We start from the raw sequence: 24,614 nt of genomic DNA, 5'->3' as shown, positions 1-24,614 counted from the left end.
CACCTAGACATCTTGTCGTTCTACTAGAAGATTCCTCTAGTACTGCAGGTTTGGTTCAGTGCATCTATGGGTGCTATATATTTTGTATCTGGCATATAAACAGTTAAACACAGGTAAGTCGGCAAATGTAAAAGACGATTTACAAAAACCATAGTTCATTGGTTCTATTTATGCAATGTCAGCTTTAATGTAAAGTAGGTTTTAAAGAATCTTTACATTATTTAAAGTAAATAAAACAGAACACTTGAAGTGATAAAAAAAATGTCAAACAAAGTAATGGCTCATATTGTATTTTTACAGAAATGCAACAAAGGAAGTCATTATCCAAATACTTCATGGATTTGTTATTTGGACCTACAACCAGTGCTTGCTGCATCCTCAATATGGTTTTATAAACAATTGTCATAAATGCCCTCTAGAATGCCTTCATTAAAAAAACTAATTTGACTGCCCATATTATACTGTATAATACTCTGTGATAAGATATAATATCCACCACCAAAGCAATTGAGACTATTATAACAATTCAGTTCAAGATCTAAAAACAACCATGGTTCAAAACAGCAATTAGAATACAATCAAATATACATGTTGTCTATGATGTTCCACACAAATCTTTAACCTTTGAGTTGTTTTTAGGTTTATAGTAATTTAGGCCATAATTTAGGTTCTCTATAAATTTTCAGGTGGTAAAATAAAAAGGCCCATCCTCTAGATGATGAGTATAGCAGTGATGTGGATAGATTTCAGAATTTAATAGCAAACATGTCAGCGTTTTTATAATTTATACTTCATAATGGGCAATGCACAGTCACAGTTCACATGTAATGTAGAGAACTTCTCACTTTGTGGTTATAATGGTCCATAGATTAGAGCATTCAGATTTAAGGGGCACTAGACATTATGAGGGAAAGATATAAGTAGAGACACTGTATCAGGGAATATGTTTAAGTGAGGAAGAGCATAACCTATTGTAGATGATGTAAGGAGCATAAGAAGACTCTGCTGTGAACGTTAAAGAGCCACAATGCTTGGATGATTGCCTTTCTTGACTACTATTAAAAAAAACCAATAAGGGTACATACACAACTGGAATTTTGTTGCATAAATTTCAATGACGGAAAATCAGGTCTATTAATGGTTTGGTGGAAAGCAATAAATCTGATGCATGTGAATATACTCTAACAGTCTCATTAAACAGCTAAAATTCTCACTTCCAGGAAAGGGAGGGTGCTGCATCTCCAAAGGTTTATATCTTCACAACTTACCCCCTTAAAACATCAGACTTTTGTCATAGCTTTCACTTAGTTGAACTACATACTACACTATTTATCACACAATGTGTGATTTTTAAAGGGAACCTGTCAGGAAATGTATGATGCCTGAACCTTGGGCAGCATGACATCTTAACAGACTCCCTTATTATAGAGTGGGGAGTGGTGAATTGGGAGAAGAGTCATAGGTGTTGTTTCCATCCAGCTTCTTCCTACCAGGTGCAGCTTGATCGACAGGTCTCTCCGTATACACAGATAAGGAGAGACTGAGCAAGCCAAGCCAGGTAGGGCAGAGCAAGTGGGACACTGCCCAGATAACTCTTCTTCCCATTCCTAACTTGTTTTTAAATCATGGTGTTTTAAAGGGAGCCCATCAGGATTCCATGCTGTCCGTGGTTCAGGCAGTATGGATTTCCTGACAGGTTCCCTTTAAGAGCAATTGTTTAGAACTCGTTAGGCCTGATGCCATGTTAACATGTATCCAAGGTTACAGAGTTTTACCATAAATTATATTTTTTTCATACTAATGCTAGAGGTATATTGTATCACCTTGTCATCCACTGTTGAGACTAGTCCCAGTTGATATTTATTCAAGAAAATTTTGACAGTTAACGGGGTTGTCTATGGCTTTTTAAGCGATGGCCATCACTAGCTGACACTGTACACCTTTGCCGATCATCTTGTCTGTGTAGCACCATCTACACAAGTGAACCCCAAAGCTATACAGCACCAGCAACATCCTAGAGGCAGGAGCTCACTACTACAGTGCTGCTTCCATTAAAGTTAATGGGCGCAATGCTGTAGTAGCAAGCTCACAACACTACATTGTTGACGGTGCTGTGTAGCTCCAGCGCTAACTTTCATTGACGGAGCTGCAAAGACCAGCTGATCGTCGGGGGTGCAGGATGTCAGACCCACAGTAATCAGCTAGTAATGTTCTATTCTGAGGATAGGCAATTGCTTAAAAATCCTGGACAATCCCTTTAATTATTATCCTATATTAAGATGTACTTAAGTTATCATCTGAAAAGTCATAAGAATACAGTTTGTCAGAAGATATCATCCATGGGGCACGCAGAGGCCTGTTGCTTTCGATGGGAGCGCCACCAGCATTAATTATAAAAAACTGAAATATGCAAACTAAAGTCCCCTGTACTTTATATTCAGAAGTGTCTCTTTTTTTATTGAAATTTCTTTCTTTCATCTTAGCAAAAACGTTATAAAGCTAAAAAAAACTACATGTGAAACTCGAAAAATTTGAATATCGTGCAAAGTTAATTTATTTCACTAATGCAACTTAAAAGGTGAAACTAACATGAGATAGACTCATTACATGCAAAGTGAGATATTTCAAGCCTTTATTTGTTATAATTTGGATGATTATGGCTTACAGCTTATGAAAACCCCAAAGTCACAATCTCAGGTACCCTTTGCTCAGGGGATAAGGATTAATTAGCTGACTAGAGTGTGACACTTTGAGCCTAGAATATTGAACCTTTTCACAAAATTAAAATTTTAATCTGCATTAATGCAATTCCTTTTAATTTGCATTACTGAAATAAATGCACGATATTCTAATTTTTCGAGTTTCACCTGTATATTATATTGTGGAGATTCGCTCTGGTAGACAGGACAAGTGGACGCAGTATACAGGCAAAAACCAGTTTGTAACTCAAAAACTTCAGTGTTTTATTCACACTTATGGCAACAAAACAATACAACAGTTTTGGTGTTCGTTCATACAGCAAAAGAGTCACCTGTTATCCTAGGTGTTAGTTCACACCCGATTGGCATTGCTCAAGACAAAAGCCTCCCAAACTCAGGCCTCCAGCCTAGCACATGGCTCATCCCAATCCAGCGATTGCCAGAGAGAGAGGTAATTACCACCAGCTGACACTGCTTGCTGTTTTTTTTATATAGGCCAGTCAAGACCCGGCCTGGAATGTTGGGAGTAGTCACCCACCCAGCACTTTGACTACTCCCAGTAAGAGCCGTCCTGGATCAGCTATTACAGCTATACTAAATAGCAAGGTGTCAAACAGAAACTTCTGCTGACACATTAAAACTGGCTCTTACTCCACCAAGGCCAGGAACCTCGGTGACACATACCTTCCGTCAACGATGGTCCCTTGCACCTTCCTACAGTATATATAGTTTTATTATTAGCGAATTAAGGCACCACCATTGCTGGGCAATGTATTATTAAGGGCAATGTTAAAGGGAACCTGTCATGTGGATATTTGATTATAATCTAACTAATTATATACAATCATGAACTACTAAAAAGTGCCTTAGATGTATTCACTTACTGGTGTGACAGATGGTTACCTCATAATATACACACAAAGATGCTGCATGCCGCATGCTAATGAGCTGATTTGAGTCCAGCGTATATTTAATTCAGAGCTTTAGCCACTCACCTGCCCATCTGCTGCTGATTCATATGGAAAATAACTGTCATTCAGCAGCAGGTGGGCGGGGAAAGTCAGGAGCTCATGAATATTCATAACTCATCATTATCAGCTGGAGCTTTTCAATACAAGATGTTGGCAGATTGCCTGGGTCAATTAAAGAAAGTGACCCAACATTTTGCTAAGAGAATCAGTCATTTATTTATGTTGCCCTTAGTTAGGACACCATAAAACTGGTGACAGGTTCCCTTTAAATTATGTTTCTTTAGCTTTTTTTATTTATTTGTAGTATATTTATAAAACTTAAGTGCCAAAAATTTGATCTGTTCTTTTTTTCCGATACTAGAAATGCTATATGACATACGGTTCTGGTTATTATAAAAATTACGCAATAGTTTTTGTAGAGAATCTATGCTATATTGTAGTTTCAACAGTAAAATCAATAGGAATTCTGTCCATTTATAGCAAACCTAAAATTCTCAAATAATGCTGAAACAGTAGATACAATTCCAGCTTCTAAAGACTCCCTGAAAGTGCCAAATCAGGGATCTAGTTGAGAAGCTCTACATTTGCTAATGGGCATACAGTATGTGGCAGCTCTTATCACCTCAGTGATTCCCTTCTTGAAGAGGGGGACCCATCGCCATGAAAATGCCATGCAATCTGCAGGCAGCATTGTTATAGAGCATATATATTGTTTTGTGGGAAAAGATTCACTACAACTTGCAATTTATTAATTTAAATCTTTGCTCTTTCTATGTTTAGGAGTCATGTAGGATGTCATGTTTACTGGTTGACAGCTATCTCTGTATGCTTAGTCATGCAGAGCTAGCTCTTAGTCCCGTAGTAGGACTGCCCACATGACTCCTAAGCACTCAAACCGTAAAGATTTAAATAAATTACACGTTTTACTGAATCTTTTCCCACAAAACTATATATCTGCTCTATAACATGCTGCCTGCCGATTGCACTCTTATATACCCTATTATACAATTCGAATGTGTGGGTGTTCTGTTCAGGATCTACAGCTCTTGGCCAGAATGCAGAATGGTTATGCAAAGCATAACTTGCTCTGGAAGACATGTCCTCTAGTTGACAGACAAACCATTGATCTTAAGCACTACATGGTAGTGCTGCAGGGAAGTTGAACACTTACTGCAAGGTCTCCCCATAAATTACAGTTAGTCACAGGGGACCCATCAAGGGGACACTTTGTGATCAACTTATTGTCAAGAGCCCTTTCTAAAAAGAAAGAATTGTCCTAAAATGAGGACCCCTGTATCGAAGATCTGTCATCTCTAGTGTTGAGCGAATCGTAGTCCATGAAGTGCGCTTCGATCCAAATTTCATGAAAAATTTGATTAGCCGTGAAGCCAAATTTTCCCAGAATGGCGGTAAAAAAAAAAGAAAAGAAAAAAAATCTTATTTATCTCATCCATTTGAGCGTGAACACCTGACTGCCGCCATCTTGATTGAAGATCCCGCAAAATCCAGTGCATGGTAACGTATAATGGCACCACGCCAGCCGACGTGATGACGTCATCCCAGGCCATGCGAGATTTTGCGCTGGATCTTTAATCAAGATGATGGCACCCGGCTCTTCGCGATCAAATAGATGAGGTATGTTATTTATTTATTTTGCACTGTAATATTAATGTCAAATGATCATCTGCGATCAGCTACGTACACAGCATCTGAGGGGTACAATTCCCTGTTATTACACCCACTACTTACAAACAAATGCGCTCAGTGACTAAATAATTAGTCATAATGAGAATTTTTTTGTAAAGTTCAGAGGAAGCAGCCGAATCAAATTTTCCAATACTTCGCCTATCTCTAGTCATCTCTTCTGACATGTCTGTTTTAGTATTAGTAAATAACTGTGGTGATACTTCTTTTCTAAGAATGTGTATGTATTAATCCTCTGTTATTGTTCCTGGAAATGCATACCATTGGCATTCCACTTGTCAATAAAGTGTGTTCCTACACAGTTTGATTAAACAGAGCCACACAACTCAGTGATGATTGAAACACCTCATTGTCAATTTATTCACACATTTTCAGAGTAAGGCGACTGAACAAAACATTAATAAGAATCCACATTTTACATCATTGTCCAGTGTAAACAGGGTAGCATTCAGCGAACCAACAAGCAAACAGGATAAATGGGAGCAAAATGGGGGATCTACCTCCAACAATTGTCACGGATGCGGTGTGGGTGAGAAACTCCACACCGAGCACAGGAAGAAAGGGGGTAGGAACTAGGCCTGGAAACTAGGGTAAAGAAGAAGGTCACCTCCTAGAACAACCCTAATCCAAGTCCTGACTAGCTATCAGTACTGACCTCAATGGTAGGAAAGTTAATACACATGAACCTAGAGCCCTAACACACCCTATAGGGCCCTGGTATAGTGACAGGACTTGAGACAACCTATTCCTCCACCAGAAGGATGAACAGTAGTCTCCCTCAGGCCTAGATACAAAAGACAGGGAAATACAACAAACAAAATACAAATAGGGAAGACGACACTTAAGTTCAGGTGGAGCAAAGGCAGCGCCAGGAGCTCAACCGAGATCCAACAACTAGCTAGCCCAGAGTCCAGAAACTGAAGCTATAAACCGCACCCCCAAAAGGGGTAAGCAGTAATAAATAGGGGAAGTTAAATGACCAAACCAACAACACCTGCAAGAGGTGTTGTCATTACCAAAACAACACAGACACAAAAGATCCACAAGGAACAAGTCAGATTAACCTACGTGTTGCCAGTCTCTCTGATCTCCAGGCACCTGTCACGGGAGTGTCTGTGACAACAATATGCTAATTGAATAGGGTCAAATGACTTGATTGACTGTTTGATAGCTGGTAGTTGCTCATTCACAAATAACAACAATAACAATATTTTTTTTCTATTGATAATAATTTTTCTATTGTCAGGTAGTGGCCATACACATTCAATTAAAGTTAGCTTAACTCTTGCATTTTGGTGAGAGAGGAAAATATCTATGATGTGTGAGGGCAGCCTGACAATTGTGGGGGTACCTAAGCTTGTTTACCACACCTTTTTGAAAAAAATAAAGTTAAATCAAGCAATTTGTATACATATTTATAAGGATGTTGGGATAGCTAGCAGTTGTCAGACTCACCTTGCAGTGCTCCTGACTTGCTGTGCTTTACATTGGATCCACATACATTCTAAATACTGTGACTTGCTTTTAGTGATCACTGTTGTTTTTTTGTAAATTTTTGCAGTCATTCTTCCCATGATTCTTAGAGCTAGGGCTCATTAACAAGGCCTTAAGTGTTTTGCTGCCCGCAAATCGCAGATCCAAAAAACATGGATCCCGCCCAAGTTCTTTTTAACTTCTGTAGAGATGTCCCATCTTTAGCCACAAAATAGACAAGAATAGGATATGTTCTATTTTTTTTTTTTGCAAGGCTGTGGAATGGACGTGCAAATGAGGCCCTATTAAAGTGAATGATTCCCTATCCGACCTACAAAAAATCGGATCGGATGCAGACCAAAACTATGGCCGTGTGCATGAGCCCGTAATGACTGAATCACTCTCTGTCTTCATTGTAAACATTTCATGATTTTGTATAGTTGTCGACACTATCTGTATGTTTAACAAATGTGACACTGTTGATAATTGCCTAATAAATATTTTTTTCTTACAAATGTTGTAGACTTTTATGTTATTTAATATTATCAGAGTGTTATATTGGGTTCCCAATCATATATGGAATTCTGGGAAGAGTGTACTGGCTTAAAGAGAAACTGTCAGCAAATCTAACTATATGTAACCCAGTCCAGGGCTACATAGTGCTGCCTGACATAATGCAAAACATACCTGTCTTAGCATTCTGTGTATTTCCAAAGTGCCGGAAATTTACTTGGGTGTGCATAACTCTATAGGAACCCAGGCACGCCTTCAGCCGGAGCCCAAGCCCTCCTCTTGACTTGTTCCCTGTACCTCCCCTTGCTTCATCCAGCCCGCCCCCTCCACTGCAACGTCACGATCCTCCTTCAACTCCGGCTGGCTGGTGAGCATTGTCAATGGTCGGCACTTGCGCATTGTATGCCCTGCAGTGGGCATTGGCCTCACCATACTTAGTGCGCATGTGCCGAGCCAGCTGGAGCTGGAGGAGGCTCCAGCAGAAGGTGTGCCTGGGCTCCTATAACAGTTATGCACGCCCCGCTGAGCACCTGACATTCGGGCCCCTGCTGCATACGCCGTCATTGGTGAAAACACCAATGCCAGCGTATTAACCCTTTGTATGCCGCAGTTTGCAGAGGGTACTGGTTCCCTCCCCTTCCCCATTGGGTCCCCGCGCTGCAGTGGTGGGGACCCGATGTCAGAGAAGGCAAGCCTGATGTCTTCCATAGGCATCGGAGCTTGCCTTCTACGTGTATAAAAGCTGACAGCCAATACATTACAATACAGGTTGTATTGTAATGCATTTCAGAGGGGATCAGACCCCAGAAGTTGAAGTCCCAGAGTGGGACAAAAATAAATAGTAAAAAATAAAAAGTGTTTTTCACAATAATACAATAAAGTTTCAAGTAAAAAAAAAATCAATTCCCAAAATAAAACATAAAATTGTACAAAAAAAAAAAAAAAAATAAAACCAGACATATTGGGTATTGCCGCATCCGTAACGACCTGCTCTACAAAAATATCACATAATCCAACCTGAACGGCGTGGAAAAATAAAATGAAAACTGGTAAAACAATCATTTTTCTGTTACCTTACATCACAAAAAGTGCAACACCAAGCGATCACAAAGGAGTATGCACCCCAAAATAGTACCAATAAAACCGTCACCTCCTACATTAGCTCCTACATAAAACAGTCAGGAAAAAAATAAAATAAAATATGGAGACACTAAAACATGTTTTTTTTGCTTCAAAATTGCGGTTATTGTGTAAAACCTAAATAAATTTTAAAAAGTATACATATTAGGTATCGCCGCGTCCGTAAGAATCTGCTGTATAAAAATAACACATGAACTAACCCCTCAGGTTAACACCGTAAAAAATAAAATAAAACTGTGTAAAAAAAATCCTTTTTTGTTACATCACAAAAAGTGTAATACCAAGTGATCAAATAGTTATACGCACCTCAAAATCATACCAATCAAACAGTCATCTCACCCCCCAAAAAAATTAGATCCTACTTAAGACAATCGCACAGAAAATAAAAAAAATACTATGGTTCTCAAAATATGGAGACACTAAAACATGATTTTTTTGGTTTTCAAAAATGCTGTTATTCTGTAAAACTTAAATAAATAAAAAAAAAGTATACATATTAGGTATTACTGCATATGTAACAACCTGCTGTATAAAAATATCACATGACCTAACCCTGAGGCGAACAACATAAAATAAATAAAATAAAAACTGTGTCAAAAAATCTATTTTTTATTACCTTACATTACAAAAAGTGTATTACCAAGCGATCAAAAGTCATATGCATGTACCAATCAAACCGTCATCTCATACCAAACAAAATGAGCCCCTACATAATACTGTTGCGCAAAAAATAAAAACACTATGGCTTTCAGAATATGGAGACACTAAAAAAACATATTTGGTATTGTAAAAAACAAAAAAATAAAAACAGTGCCAAAACAGCTATTTTTTGGTACTTTGCCTCACAAAAAGTGTAATATACAGCAACCAAAAATCATATGTACCCTAAAATGGTACCAACAAAACTGCCATCTTATCCCGTAGTTTCCAAAATGGGGTCACTTTTTTGGAGTTTCTACTCTAGGGGAATCTTCATATGTGACATGGCAGCTTAAAATTATCCCAGTGAAATCTGCCTGCCAAAAACCATATGGCGTTCCTTTCCTTCTGCGCCCTGCCGTGTGTTCGTACAGCAGTTTACGACCACGTATGGGGTTGTTTCTGTAAACTACTGAATCAGGGTAATAAATATTGAGCTTTGTTTGGCTGTTAATATCAGGGTAATCAGGGTAATAAATCAGGGTAATAAATATTGAGCTTTGTTTGGCTGTTAAGTTTCTACTTTTTAGTGTTATTCTTCTCATGAATGTACCAGTCTGAGAAGAGGCCTTCTTATCTACTTTTAAATTTATGACGGAAGATAAAGATAAGCTCTATGCAGCTGGTGATAATTACCTATACAATTAGGCATTTATCAATGAAGCAAATATATAATATGTATGTATTCATTTAATGAGCCTTAGTCCTTAGCATAAGACAATCAGTAGAACATATAATATATATTATACTGTTATATGTGATGAAGACAACATGTATCCAGTATATTATATATATTTCTCATTAGGAGAATATTTGTCTCTAAAAGAGTGTCTGTGAAGATGTGTGTTTTGTAACAATTATTCACCTCTTTGGTATGAGAGGAGGTACTGATATCCCTGAGAAAACAAAGCCATTGAAGTTATTTACGATAAACAAATAAACAGTGTGAGAAACATTCAGAGAGACGCCTAGAGGTCTGTCTCTAATTGCTACAAGTGTCAGAATTAATCCCTATAGCTTTGAATTAAAGCTTTTAAGGTCAAAATGTATATTATACCTTTATTCAGACTTACAGATGTTAACCCTTTATACTATGATGCAAATAGCTTACACAGCAGTGCCACCTAGGTATGAGTAGGTGACATTACAACAGTAGCAAAAGTGCATTCTGGGTGAGGTTATGATGTCATTTCTCATCAATAGTCACGCCATCCGACTATGATTGGAAACTTCCAAATTAGGAAGGTGTGTCTAACTGATAAGTTTGTGATCATAAACCATACACAGGGGGGAGACGCAGACACACAAGAAAGAGGAGAGGAGAGAGGAGAAGTTGAGCTCTCTAGAGGGGTCTATCAGGATGAAAGCCATGGTTAGATGCGCTATGATGGACCACCCAGCTTTCCTAGGAGCAGAAGTGAGATTTCTACTAGGACTTGGTAAGAGACACAGAAAATGATATTTAATTTTATTAAGACTAATTTGATAGTGTGGGTGAAATTATACCATCTAGATTGGCGAATAAATACATTAATTAATTTATCATCTCCAAATTGAGATGTAGTCTTAGGATATTGTGAGACTTCATTCTACCTGCAGAAGAATCTAGACTCATAATCTAGCAAAGCATAAAATAATTGTGTGTATATATATATATATATATATATATATATATATATAGGAAACGAAAAAAGGACAGCACTCCAAGTAAAAGTGATGATGATTTAATCACCCATGTGCAGGCAACGTTTCAGCTCATACAAGAGCCTTTGTTTCAGCTCATACAAGAGCCTTGACAAAGGCTCTTGTATGAGCTGAAACGTTGCCTGCACATGGGTGATTAAATCATCATCACTTTTACTTGGAGTGCTGTCCTTTTTTCGTTTCCTATTGATGGGGTAAGCTGCTACATCCCTGGACTTAGCACCCTTTTTGTATTCCGGTGCCGCCATTGCTTTCCTTTTTTATATATATATATATATATATATATATATATATATTGATAGAACATTCTTCGCCAAGCTAAATGATGGATTCCCACAGGAAAGACTTGTTTCAAGTCTTTCCCATTTAAGATATGGTCTAGGAAAGATCCTAGATCCCTGTTATTTGTCTTAATAGTCTTACCAAAGTTATATGTGTGAAAATAGTCCAGGATGGGGCGGAAGGATACAGTTATCTCTTCTAAGTTATATCCCTGAATGGATTTTCCCATCTTGAAGTCATGTGATGTGTAGTTGGTTAGAGGGGGGCGGAATGTATTTAGCATTCCATATTGATGTCTAGGATTAGACATGCCCATCCTGATATCATGAGGTTTTCTCTGAACAGAAGTAATGTATATAATTTATGTTTATATTTTGATATAGTAACCTAATAATAGCTTGGTTATAATGTGACAAGTTATTTCCACTCATATGTATTATTAAGCTTGTAATGCTTTATATTAACACTATATATATTCATTTGCATGTATCATTGTGTTTATTTACTTATATATGTTTATAACCTTGTAACCAATAAATCTGCATATTTTTATAATACCTTTGTATTATTGTGTAATGTAGAACTACATGTTTTATCATTAACGTCATCTCACGTCAAAAAGAACTTATTTATCTGAGGAAATAGTCGGACTCAGATGTGAATTGTATTAATTAGGTTGTCTACAATTCACCAGGTCATGATTTTAAGAATTTATGACAAATTTTATAAATTAAATCTTTTATGGTTAATTATTTTTTTGACCATAATTAATAATTCATAATTGAAATATTACAACCCAACACTTCTAAAACTTCTAAGCCTTCTAACAACCCAAAAAAAAAAATGTAATTTACAAAATGATCTAAACATGAAGTAGACATATGGGAAATTTAAAGTAATAACTAATTTAGGAGATATCTGTTTTAAAAGCAGAGAAATGTAGAAAATTGCTAATTTTTCAAATTTTTTGTAAATTTGGTATTTCTTTTATAAATAAAAATGAAATATTTTGACTTAAATTTACCACTGTTATGAAGTGCAATATGTGACAAGAAAACAATCTCAGAAAAGCGTTTTAACCCCTTAACACCCACCGCCGTACATGTACGGCGCTGGCGGGGTTTTTAAAGATGGTGCCCGCTCCCGCGGCTCATTTCAGCGACCGGCAGTATTGCCGATCGCGGACATTTAACCCCTCAGATGCCGTTTTCAATCCTGACCATGGCATCTGAGTGCGTAAAACACCGTAAGCGCGGGCTTCCGGTGATGCTCCAGCTCCCCCATGTGGCGATCGGAGGAGCCGGAGCATGTATGCAGCAGCCCCTGTTTTTGTGAATGACGCAAGGCTACTGCATAGTATTTCTATGCAAAAAAAACCTCTTGGCATTAAAAGGGTTAAAGTTATCACCACATAAAGTGAAATATGTCAGGTTTGCAAAAAATGTCCTGGTCCTTAACCCTTTCATGACCAAGGGTCATTGATGCCCCAATGTCCAGGTCAAAATTTTCAAATCTGACATGCGTCACTTTATGTGGTAATAGCTTTGGAACACTTTTACTTATCCATGCCATTCTGAGATTGTTTTCTCGTGACACATTGTACTTCATGACAGTCATATATTTGAGTCAATATATTTCACCTTTATTTATGAAAAAATCCCAAATTTACCCAAAATTTGGAAAAATTCAAAATTTTCCAAATTTCAATTTCTCTGCTTCTAAAACAGAAAGTCATACCTAATAAAATATTTATTACTTAACATTCCCCATATGTCTACTTTATGTTGGCATCATTTTGGAAATGTCATTTTATTTTTTTAGGACATTAGAAGGCTTAGAAGTTTAGAAGCAATTCTTACAATTTTTAAGAAAATTTCCAAAACCCACTTTATAAGGACCAGTTCAGGTCTGAAGTCACTTAGTGGGGCTTACATAGTGGAAACCCCCATAAATGACCCCATTGTAGAAACTACACCCCTCAAGTTACTCAAAACTGATTTTAAAAAACTTTGTTAACCCTTTAGGCGTTCCACAAGAATTAAAGGAAAATGGAGATTAAATTTCAAAATTTCACATTTTTGGCAGATTTTCCATTTTATAATTTTTTTTTCTTGAACACATTGAGAGTTAACAGCCAAACAAAACTCATAATTTATTACCCTGATTCCACGGTTTACATAAACACCCAACATGTGGTCGTAAACTGCTGTACGGGCACATGGCAGGGCGCAGAAGGAAAGGAATGCCATACGGTTTTTGGAAGGTAAATTGTGCTGGATTGGTTTTCTGAACGCCATATGTTTTTTATTTTTGTGCTGATCGTCTTGTGCAGGGGCTCGTTTTTTGCAGAAAGTGTTGAGGTTTTTATTGGTACCATTTTTGGGTACATAGGATTTTTTGATCATTCATTATTACACTTTATGGGGCAAGGTGACGCAAAAATTGGCTGTTTTGGAACAGTTTTCATTTATTTATTTTTACAGCGTTCATCTGAGGAGTTAGTTCATGTGATAGTTTTATAGAGAAGATCGTTACGGACGTGGCAATACCTAATATGTATACTTTTTCTTATTTATTTAAGTTTTACACAATAATAGCATTTTTGAAACCCAAAAAATGATGTTTTAGTGTCTCTATAGTCTGAGAGCCATAGCTTTTTTATTTTTTGGGCGATTGTCTTAAATAGGGTATCATTTTTTGCGGGACGAGGTGACGGTTTGATTGGTGCTATTTTGGGGGTCATAAGCCCTTTTGATTGCTTCCTGTTGCACTTTTTGTGATGTAAGGTGACAAAAATAGCTTTTATTTTTATGGTGTTTATCGGACGGGGTCTATCATGTGATATATTTATAGAGATGGTCGTTACGGACGCGGCGACACCTAATATGTGTATTTTATTTTATTTTTTCATTTTTTTATAGGAAAAGGCAATTTCTTTTTTCTAATTTACATTTTTATTTATTTATTTATTTTTACTTTTATTCTTTTCACTTTTTTTTTATCAGTTCCCTCTTGGATCTTGAAGATCCAGTGGGGCTGATAGTTGTACTATACTTTGCAATGCTCTTGCATTCCAAAGTATAGTACTTCCAGATTGCCTGTAGGTGGCAGCACTGGACGCCTTTGCCATGGCAACCGGACGCTTTTGCAAGGGGGGGGTCGGGAGGCTGCCCACAATATCTAGGGAGGCTGGGGCAGGAGGGGCGGCTTGAAAATTAATGCAGGGGGTGGGGAGGGGGCGGACCGCATGCCATCAGCGCAGGAGAGGGGCACAGATCAGCGGAGCACAGATGGGGGGGCACAGATGGGGGCACAGATCGGCACTAAGGGCTTGGAGGGGCACAGATTGGGGGGCATGAGTTACACTATCTGCTTTCAGGCTCTGATCTGCAGAGCGCAGATCAGAGCCTGAAACCGGCATTTTAACACTGCCGCGATCCGATTGGTTAGTCTGCACAGACTAACCAATCGGATCGATTGCCGGCAAGGGGCCACTCTGATTGGTCCCTTGCCGGCATTACTGCACTGTATGCTGTCCGTGACAGCATACAGGGCAGGGGCAGAAGCTTTAATCCAAGCGCTTTACAGCGCTTGGATTAAAGAGCTGCCAGAACGTTTATATACGTGGTAGCTGCACGGGGTATGTGCAGCTATCACTTATATATACAGATTGCAGACTTGAAGGGGTTAAGGTAAAAAATGACAGGGACCTGAAGGGGTTAAATATAAGAACACAAAATGGATATTTAAACTTATACAAAAAATGTGGTCCAGGAAATGTTTATGCTGGAGACCTCATATAATGAATGCGGCTAGAAATGTCTATTGTAAGATGTTGCACTTTATTGTATGTACCACCAGAGGGGGCTAAAGCACTTGAAAATAGTAGCAGTTGTATCTTTTACTATAGATAAAATCTGTTTAATGTAACATAATGTAATGTATCACTTTATGTATACTATATATATTATAAATAATACTGTATATATAATATAATGCAATGTATAATTTTTTTAATAATATAATAAAGAGAGTAGACAGTGGAAATACTGCACTATGGAACCTACACACACAACTTTATTCTGGCATTTATGATTACTAATAAAAAGTGCTGTAGAAGCTCCCTTTTTCCATACCGAATGAGGTTCTTATGGCATTTTGTTTAGCGACAGTGTGAATGCTTTTTTCTGGTACTTTTTTTTAACTGTAGAGAAGAAGAGAAGATATCAACAAATCATAAAAAAACAAAACCTTCAAAATTCTGAATAAAAAAAATGCCTCCTAATTACCAAAATGCCACCGAACAAAAATGTCCGTAGCAAAAAAAACTATTATGTGTCGATTTCCCACTGACTTTTAGCTAACATCTGGAGTTAGTGTTTTTACAGAAAAATGCACCAATAAAGGCAGGTGCAAAAATGCCACTATAACTGTAATAGTGCACACAAAATTTCAGGCAAAGTCCTGTGTGTGAACTCACCCTAAAAAGGCATTTTTTTTTGCACCTTTGTTTATTGGTGCATTTGCACAAGACAGTTAATCTGACATATTAACTATATGGAAACCTGTTCATCAGCTTACATTTTCTTTGTGTTTAGATTTATAGTTGATGAAAATGGATGCATTTAGTCAAAGCTATTATTGTGCATTTAATTGTTGTACTGATGCTCATCCTAGTTTACCTTGACCTGTATGAATTCAAATACTGTACTCTAAAAAAAATTATCCATTATACACACAGAATTTCAGCGTTCCCAAGTTGCATTGCCGATATATATTCCTTGTTTCAATCAATAATCAGAAGGCTACAATGTAAAGCTGTCCATACATCAGAATATCAATACTACAGGCAGAGTTGTAGGAATTATAAAGATGAGCAAGGGCTTCAAAGAAAATAAGAAGTAGGAATTCCAGTCCTTCTTCTTAAATTTTTCAATTGCATATTAATATTTGTACAGCTGAATACAAGTTCAGCCTAATATCCAGCAATTTGAATCCAGAGGGAAGCATAAACCACATGAGGCAAAGGGCAATTCTTATCGTAAGGAAAACAATCTTTTTTGACCCTTTCATGACCAAGGGTCATTGATGCCCCAGTGTCCAGGTCAAAATGAACAAATCTGACATGCGTCACTTTATGTGGTAAAAGCTTTGGAACACTTTTTTTTATCCAAGCCATTCTGAGATTGTTTTCTCGTGACACATTGTACTTAATGAGAGTCATAAATTTGAGTCAATATATTTCACCTTCATTTATGAAAAAATCCCAAATTTACCAGAAATTTTGAAAAATTCGCAAATTCCTAAATTTCAATTTCTCTGCTTTTAAAACAGAAAGTGATACCTCATAAAATATTTATTACTTAACATTCCCCATATGTCTACTTTATGTTGGCATCATTTTGTAAATGTCATTAAAAAAAAATTAGGATGTTAGAAGGCTTAAAAGTTTAGAAGCAATTCTCAAATTTTTATGAAAATTTCCAAAACCCACTTTTTAAGGACCAGTTCAGGTATGAAGTCACTTTGTGGGGCTTACCTAGTGGAAACCCCCCATAAATGTCCCCATTGTAGAAACTACACCCCTTAAGTTACTCAAAACTGATTTTACAAACTTTGTTAACCCTTTTTTTGTTCCACAAGAATTAAAGGAAAATGGAGATTGCATTTCAAAATTTCACTTTTTTGGCAGATTTTCCATTTAAATAATTTTTTTTCTTTAACACATTGAGGGTTAACAGCCAAACAAAACTCAATATTTATTACCCTGATTCTGCGGTTTACAGAAACATCCCTCGTGGTCGTAAACTGCCGATCGTCTTGTGCAGGGGCTCGTTTTTTGCAGAAAGAATTGAGTTTTTTTTATTGGTACCATTTTTGAGTACATAGGATTTTTTGATCATTCATTATTACACTTTATGGGGTAAGGTGACCAAAAAATTGGTTGTTGGAACAGTTTTTATTCATTTATTTATTTATTTATTGTTACAGCGTTTATCTGAGGGGTTAGGTAATGTGACAGTTTTATAGAGCAGATCGTTACGGACATGGCAATACCTAATATGTATACTTTTTCTTATTTTTTAAGTTTTACAAAAAATAGCATTTTGGAAACAAAAAAAATGATGTTTTAGTGTATCCATAGTCTGAGAGCCATAGCTTTTTTGACCGATTGTCTTAGATAGAGTCTCATTTTTTGCGGGATGAGGTGACGGTTTGATTGGTACTATTTTGGGGGACATATGCCTTTTTGATCGCTTGGTGTTGCACTTTTTGTGATGTAAGGTGACAAAAACGGCTTTTAATTATTATATTTTTTTTTACGGTGTTCACCTAAGCTGACACTCGCTGCTGATGGCGGCTGGGGACCGCATTTGGGGCAGGGGGACCGCATCGGGGGCAGGGGGCACAGATGGGGCTGGGGGCACAGATGGGGGTACCGCATCAGGCAGACACTCGTGGGGGCCGGATACACGAGGGGGGGGCGCATCAGGGGTAGGCGGGGATAGATGGCCGGACCGGAGAGCGCCTGCCCAGCAAAAATGCAGGGCTCACGGGGGGAGGGGTTGGAGGCGCACGGGGCGGGGGGGGCACGAGCATGCACTACCTGATTTCAGGCTCTGATCTGCAGATCAGAGCCTGGAACAGGCATTTTTACACTGCTGCGATCCAATTGGTCCCTTTATTGGTCCCTTGCCGGCATTACTGCACTGTATGCTGTTCGTGACAGCAGCAGGGCAGGAGCAGAAGCTTTAATCCAAGTGTTTTGAAAAGCTTGGATTAAAAAGCTGTCTGACGTCTATACACGTGCTAGCTGCACGGGGTATGTGCAGCTAGCACATATATAGCCGTATGGCAGTCGGGAAGGGGTTAACATATTCAATTAATTCCCTATGACAGCCTCCTCTGGCAGAGAGTTACATAGTCTCACTACTCACTACAGTAAAGAATCCCCTTCTATCTTAGTGTAGAAACCCTTCTTTCTTCTAGACGTAGAGGACCATAGGTGAATGTTTGAACCTCGTTTATTTAAAGGAAAATCTTCAAAAAATATCCAAGTTAATGTGCAGTACACATTTTAAAATGGTTAGGCAACCCCTCGATGGCAGTCTGCAAGTCAATTGCTGATAGGTGGCAAGTGGCTCGGTGGTAGTTCATCAATTACTGGCTGCAGCGGCGATTTGCTCCCCTTGCATCACGTGACCATTTGAGATGATAAAAGGGGAGAAGTGGCCAGTGATTGGCTGCAGCAGCGTCAAAATAGAAGTTTACATCGAGGGAACAAAGACAAGTAGCAGAGGCCAGGGAACGAACGAGCTGGGACCCAGTGCCTAGGATTAGTTAAGTATGATTACCAATGTGGGTCCCAACAGTCTGAGAGGTGTGGAAATTAATGCACAATCGATTTAAAGGGAACCTGTCACCTCTACTATGCTACCCTCACTGAGCATTTCTAAATGTTCATTGTGTTACCGTAAACATATAAATTCCCCTTTAATTTCATTTGCAGACAAATTCAATAAGTATTATGCATTTTTGTACTTCCTGCCTTTTATGCAAATTAACATAAAAGAGTCATATCTTACTTCTGTGACCAGAGAAGAGTCATATTTTCAAGCTCTGACTCATCTCAGGTTAATTTGCATATGTATCAAATCGTTTTTTTTACACAATAAAAGCACACAGAGCTATGGGGACTGGGTATTGCGGATGTGCTAGCGGCCATCTAGCAACCCATGTCCACAGCTCTATACCCAAAATCCTGGTGACAGGTTCCCTTTAAGTAGTACCTATTAAAATATGTTGTGTTAACTGTGTAATCAAGTTCCTGTTGCTGGACACCATTTTCTCTACATTTGGTTGTAGGATTTACAGTATCCTCATTTCTTCATAATCGAAAGCTATAAAGGAATCTCAACATTTACAGATATTTATTGCACTATTTCAGAATACCTGTATACGTCTATACTTTTATAGCTAGAGAAGTGCTAAGTATCCTAAGGGTTAAAGAAACTCCCCAGTTTATTAATATAGACAGGATCAGATAGCTGAGATGACTTCTAGGTATAGAGGAAAGCTAGCCAGTATCCTCTTTTCCCCAGGACCTACCTTCTAAAAGTTGCTTAGGGACCCGCATATTCGATCATCTGGTAGCATCTTGCTTCTGTGTGAGCAGGTAATATTTCAATGTATCTGTACGGTGGGCCCCCAAAATAAATTTTATTGGTGGGTCCTAGGCACCCCAGTCCGACAATGATCATAGTAATGCCCTTACGGAGCTAGAGAAATACCATGTGTCTCTACATCAGTGCATGAAGTTGACCCAGAGACACTTACTGTACTTGAGTGCAGAGAGCTAGGCATAGCGGCGTTACACTGTGTCAGTGACTGAGAGGGTGAAAATTCAGGTTCATCTGCAGATCTGAGAGAATAGAGCTTTGCATCAGAACTGGAGGTTCAGCCCTGGAAATGAGAGGTTCATTCACACCCAAAACACATATTACTGACAGCACAGTCACTTCTCACGTAAAGTTATCGCTTCTGCAGAAGTCACTCTCATCATCCTCTACACTGTCACTTGCAAGTTGCTTGCAAAGAAATGAAATCCCAACTCCCGTTGCACAGGACACAAAAGTTTCTTTGCTGGGCATTAGGCAAGCCAATTAGCGAGCACTGCTAATGCTGATTGGCCAGCCCAGCGCTGAGCAGCAAGACCACATAGGGTGCTAGTCGGGACTCCAGTGGGTGCAGCGCTAGCCACTAATGATGTGCTGAGTAAAGGGGAGCCCGAAGGACAGAGACAGTAGGGAGCTGGAAAGCAGAGCCTGAGCCCCGGAAAGGGACTCAACACAAGAGCGAGAATTAAGTTTAATTAGGAGGGGGACCTTTTGTCCAAGACCAGGTCCCCTTACTCCAAGGGCCCCATAGCAGCTTCGTGGTCATCCTCCATTGGAGATACACAGCTGACTGAACATTTTAATGTTTTTATTTTTCCAGTAGAGTCTGTATAAGGCTCCATGCACACAACTATATTCGTTTTGCGAAGCCGCAAAAAATATAAATGTGGTCCATGTTACATCCACATTTTTTGCGGACCTGTTCCCTTCAATGGGTATGTTGTCCAATACAAAACTTTCCCCTATCCACAGAATATCTGGGGCCACCACTGATCAGAAGAACTGGATCCTGTGTCTCTTTATGAATGAAGTGGCAGGTCGAGTGTGTACATAGCTATTCTCTTCATTCTCTATGGGACTGCTGGAGATAGCTGAATACAATTTTTAGCTATTTTCAGAAGTCCTATAGACATTGATTGAAGCAGAAGGGAACATGGTTGACCTACCATTTCATTTCTTTGGGGACACAGGATCCCTATTCTCATGATCATGGGGGACCCATCACTCCCCACCGATCAGATACTTGTTCCCTATTCTGTATGTAGGGGATAAGAAAAATTAGCTTAACTGTAAAACCAAGAAAGACCATCACTATCTGATTAGCAGGGGTCCGACAACCTGCATCCCCATCCAGGTGACTATGAAGACTCAGAAAGAGGCTCAGACACACCAATACTTACTATACACTGTCTTCTTTATTAACTGCAAGATATCAAATGTACAGTAGATATTCTCATTAGAAGTCAGGGTACTGGTCTTAAATGTGGCCCTTTTGATGATGGGTCTTTGACTCATGAAGAGTCGGGCCATCAGCACCCAGGAATGGAAAATAAAAAACATGAAGGAAGCCTCTAGGGAACCATGGCGGAAGAACTGACCTTCCCGAAGGCAGTGGAGGAAAACAATGACACATGACAAGGATGGTAGATTTTCCTTGAATAAGTGGTGACTGTCAAGTGTGTTGACTTCTGCAGAGAACAAGCCTGGAATCTGCCTTTTGATTCAGCAGGAAACTCACTTCTTTGGTGAATACATCTGTCTGCGGAAAGTCTGGTGAATGTCAAGTCCAATGCTTTTTGCAGAGACCAAGCCTGGAATCTGCCTTTGATGCAGCAGGAAACTCACTTCTTTAGTGAATACGTCTGACTGCAGAAAGTCCGCTGAGTGAGTGCAGAGACCAAGCTCGGAATCTGCCTCCTGCTGAAGCGCAGGTCATCTGATCCTAACACGGTGGCCACTATGTTGTTGACCTGTTGTAGAGTCATCACCTCCAGCTGTATCCGTATTAATTGCCAGGACACAGTTAGACCCCTGCTCTGGTACATTTATCTCCAGATGCAAAAACTATAGCTTATTATGACTGAACATGGAGAAGCAGTGAGTGACACATAATTTACTCCCTCTCATTGTGGGTTATTGTAATCACTTTAACTGTATTAAACTTGGGCCCATGTTTCTAACAGCGATACCAACTCTGTCATTGATCGTTATAGCTGTTATTCTTGTTCTGGGACCCATTGTTGTAGGATGATTTGTTTTCATATATCTTTATAGGGCTTGGAGCTCAGTTTTCCTGATATAAATTGCCCAAACCCCTGCTTTCTTACACACTTGCATAGTTGAAATCCTGGGAGCCATTTCTCAAGGTGATCTACTGATCTACATATTAATGTCAATGGGAGCTCCCCCTAGTGGTGACTGCTGGCAGTTAGAATTTTATCATACATATATGCCATGTATCAAGCGATTTGGATGATTTACCACTAATGGCCGCTGCTCTGCTCATGTTCTTGGAGAATCTAAACCCTAAATTTTTCTGTGTCATCACTCTGGTGTCTCTAGAACTTGGCATCATGTCTGTTATTATTATGAGCTCCTGTCATAAATCACATTATATTTTATGACTCCTGTAACAAGGATATTACATGATTTAGGCATCTTTTTGGTTCTTAATACCAATACCTTCTAGGGGTCACTGGTGAAGATCAGGAGATGGTTTATTCTGCGCCTCATTTTGTCTCAGACCTCTGGTGATCCGATCTGCTTCAATTGCCTTCTTAACCCCTGGCTGTTTTTATTTCCAGTTGTGACCAGTAGATACCGCTGTGTCCAAGTTATACAGAGAACACCATAAATATCAGGAAGCAGAAAAATCACAAATCGTTAATATACCCAATGAAGATACAAGGTCTTCTCATGGACACTGTCCCTATCATCATCTGATAGTCTGACACATGTTCCCGGGACACAACTGCCTGATAATCAGGTCTCTAGGACCGAGTTAAAATAATAAATTAGGATAATCCCCTCATTAATAGGTATAACTATAGCCATAGAAAAGTTATGGGGCCCATAGGCTAAAAGGCCAATGTTTGTGGGGTGTGATTATCCCAAACCTTTGGTGGTTGTCTAAATACTTACTACACATACATATATTATCACATGAGAAGACATTATTCCAATCAGTACATGAAGATGATCAAACTTAGAAAAGTCACTGGTTACTTACTGATGCCAACAAGTCTGTTGGTTCTAGACCTGTACCAAGGGTCAGCAATTGTAATCTGGGGTTGGGTAGAGACTGCAGCTTCGGTGACGTAGAGGATCCAGGTCTGTTTACGTAATATCAGGCTTCTGGTCAGGGCGATCTCTTGGCCCATTATAGACTCGACATGCCATGAAAGAAATGGAGTCTCTAATTGACCTTTTTGGGAAAGCCTGTAATCCTGCCATTCTGCAAGCAGGATATTAGGTGGTCTCTCATAATGTTGTGCTGGAAGATCACCGTGGGTTCCCCGTCATCTGCCAGAAACTCAAAGGCAATTGCTATGGCAGACACCCCACAGTAATAGGTGTTTCTCTGCTGATCCACGTTGAGAAATTTTAGATGTTTCAGGGGCTCATTGACCACAGAACAGTCCTAACTGTATCTGAGGAAAGGGATTTAGGGGTCATTATTTCAGAGGACTTAAAGGTAGGCAGAGAATGTCATAGAGCAGCAGGAAATGCTAGCAGAATGCTTGGGTGTATAGGGAGAGGCATTACCAGTAGAAAGAGGGAGGTGCTCATGCCGCTCTACAGAGCACTAGTGAGACCTCATTTGGAGTATTGTGCTCAGTACTGGAGACCATATCTCCAGAAGGATATTGATACTTTGGAGAGAGTTCAGAGAAGAGCTACTAAACTAGTACATGGATTGCAGGATAAAACTTACTAGGAAAGATTAAAGGACCCTAACATGTATAGCTGGGAAGAAACAAGAGACAGAGGGGATATGATAGAAACTTTTAAATACATAAAGGGAATCAACAAGGTAAAAGAGGAGAGAATATTTAAAAGAAGAAAAACTGCTACAAGAGGACATAGTTTTAAATTAGAGGGCAAAGGCTTAAAAGTAATATCAGGATGTATTACTTTACTTAGAGAGTAGTGGATGCATGGAATAGCCTTCCTGCAGAAGTGGTAGCTGCAAATACAGAAAAGGAGTTTAAGCATGCATGGGATAGGCATAAGGCCATCCTTCATATAAGATAGGGCCAGGGACTATTCATAGTATTCAGTATATTGGGCAGACTAGAAGGACCAAATGGTTCTTATCTGCCGACATTCTATGTTTCTATATTATTCATCTGCTCACAAACAGATAGAGGCAAATTGCTAGTCTTGATGCTGTCGGCCACTAGGACGTTGCCATTTTTGAAGCAGGTGGTCAGCCAGTTCACCCAGTCCTTGTCGCAGTGGATTTGTACGGCCTTCTTTAGCACACTGTACCCTGGAAAGAGAATAGCAGTCTTGTTAATGATGTCATCGTCCAGCATGCCTTTCTGGCTGCTGCTCTTCAGGATGGTTAAGTGCTCTGGAGACAAGTGGTTCTGTGCTCTGCAGGTATAGGCTGTCTCAACTTCTGGTGTTCCCAGCTCCGGGCTTCCTACATCTTTGGTAGATGGAGCAAACATGTTTTCTGACGCAGCTCTTTGGCTGGTAGAAATATCCCGGACTGACTATCATTGGAGGTTGGTGCTTTCCTTTTAAGAGTGGCTTTGGAAGCTTCACGAGATGCCTTCAGAAGGTCTTCAGGAGCCATTTTCTTGTCCAATGTTTTAAGGGTCCCAAAATTTAACAAATCTCTTTTTATTAAAGATTTTCAACAAAACATACAGCGTTGATTGTCATTTAAGTTACAGACCATACATATTTTATCTTCAAAATTTTACAGAAAAGAAGAATGTAAGGGAGGGGGTAGAGAACATAAAGGAAAGAAGGAATGTGATAGTGTAGGGATGAATGAGGAGAGTGAGACATCAGAATAATAATCCAAAGATACATCTTTAACAACGGTTACAACTGAACGCATATCTGCACATTTATCCAGTCAGGTGACCGAAATATAGTTTCTTAAGCATAAACTGTATAAACCTTGGGTGCTTTCCAAATATTTATTTAGAGTTGAATAGCACTGGTATAATATAGCTTGAGACTAGTTGTCATGTTTTTATGTTATGTCCTGAGGCGTCGTGTAGGGGTTCAGGTCT

The 24,614-nt window shown here is 39.0% G+C and overlaps 1 protein-coding gene across 4 annotated transcripts in view; it reads left to right on the top strand.

The window, feature by feature from the left end:
- Positions 1-459, top strand: part of P2RX1 (purinergic receptor P2X 1) — a 96,850-nt gene extending 96,391 nt beyond the window's left edge. For all 4 annotated transcript variants that reach the window (XM_044287851.1, XM_044287850.1, XM_044287852.1 and 1 more), the window contains one exon: positions 301-459. The gene's annotated coding sequence lies outside the window, so the exon portion shown is untranslated. The remainder of the gene's footprint in view (positions 1-300) is intronic.
- Positions 460-24,614: the final 24,155 nt, after the last annotated feature.

Source organism: Bufo gargarizans, chromosome 3, assembly GCF_014858855.1.
Source record: "Bufo gargarizans isolate SCDJY-AF-19 chromosome 3, ASM1485885v1, whole genome shotgun sequence".
Taxonomy (NCBI): domain Eukaryota; kingdom Metazoa; phylum Chordata; class Amphibia; order Anura; family Bufonidae; genus Bufo; species Bufo gargarizans.
Note: the sequence above shows the minus strand (reverse complement) of the source record. Positions and strands in the feature narration are given on the sequence as shown.